The 939-nt window shown below is 40.6% G+C and overlaps 1 non-coding gene across 1 annotated transcript; it reads left to right on the top strand.

Annotated features, from left to right (window-relative positions):
- Positions 1 to 212: 212 nt before the first annotated feature.
- On the top strand, positions 213 to 320 carry LOC112774214 (small nucleolar RNA R71). Its single transcript, XR_003188713.1, has one exon. It is a non-coding gene; the product is annotated as a small nucleolar RNA R71 (small nucleolar RNA).
- The last annotated feature ends 619 nt before the right edge of the window (positions 321 to 939 follow it).

Genomic DNA, 939 nt, shown 5'->3' with positions numbered 1-939 from the left:
TCAAGAACTCCCTTCTTTATAGGCGTCCCATTACACACAGGATTCCTTTCAGAAGTGTACATGAACTGGTTGTTAGCAACCATGTCAATGAGTTCTTGAGCTTCTGCAGGCGTTTTCTTTAGGTGAATGGATCCACCTGCAGAGGTGTCCAGTGACATCTTTGATAGCTCAGATAAACCATCATAGAATATATCCAGGATGGTCCATTCTGAAAGCATGTCAGAAGGACACTTTTTGGTCAACTATTTGTATCTTTCCCAAGCTTCATAGAGAGATTCACCTTCTTTCTGTCTGAAGGTTTGAACATCAGCTCTAAGCTTGCTCAGCTTTTGAGGAGGAAAGTACTTGGCTAAGAAAGCCGTGACCAGCTTATCCCAAGAGTTCAGGCTGTCTTTGGGTTGAGAATCCAACCATAATCTAGCTCTGTCTCTTACAGCAAAAGGGAAAAGCATGAGCCTGTAGACTTCAGGATCTATTCCATTAGTCTTAACAGTATCACATATCTGCAAGAATTCAGTTAAAAACTGAAAAGGATCTTCAGATGGAAGTCCATGAAACTTGCAGTTCTGCTGCATCAGAGAAACTAATTGAGGTTTCAGCTCAAAGTTGTTTGCTCCAATGGCAGGAATGGAGATGCTTCTTCCATGTAAATTGGAATTAGGTGCAGTAAAGTCACCAAGCATCTTCCTTACATTATTATTATTTTCGGCTGCCATCTCCTCTGCCTGTTCGAAAATTTCTGAAAGGTTATCTCTGGATTGTTGTATTTTAGCTTCTCTTAATTTTCTCTTCAGAGTCCTTTCAGGTTCTGGATCTGCTTCCACAAGAATGTTCTTATCCTTGCTCCTGCTCATATGACAAAGAAGAAGGCACAAAAAAATAATAATAATAATGGAGATCCCTTATACCACAGTATAGGGATCCCTGTGTGAGTGGAAG

Source organism: Arachis hypogaea, chromosome 18 (genome assembly GCF_003086295.3).
Source record: "Arachis hypogaea cultivar Tifrunner chromosome 18, arahy.Tifrunner.gnm2.J5K5, whole genome shotgun sequence".
NCBI lineage: Eukaryota > Viridiplantae > Streptophyta > Magnoliopsida > Fabales > Fabaceae > Arachis > Arachis hypogaea.
The sequence above is the reverse complement of the archived record's forward strand: the minus strand, read 5'-3'. Positions and strand labels throughout refer to the sequence as shown.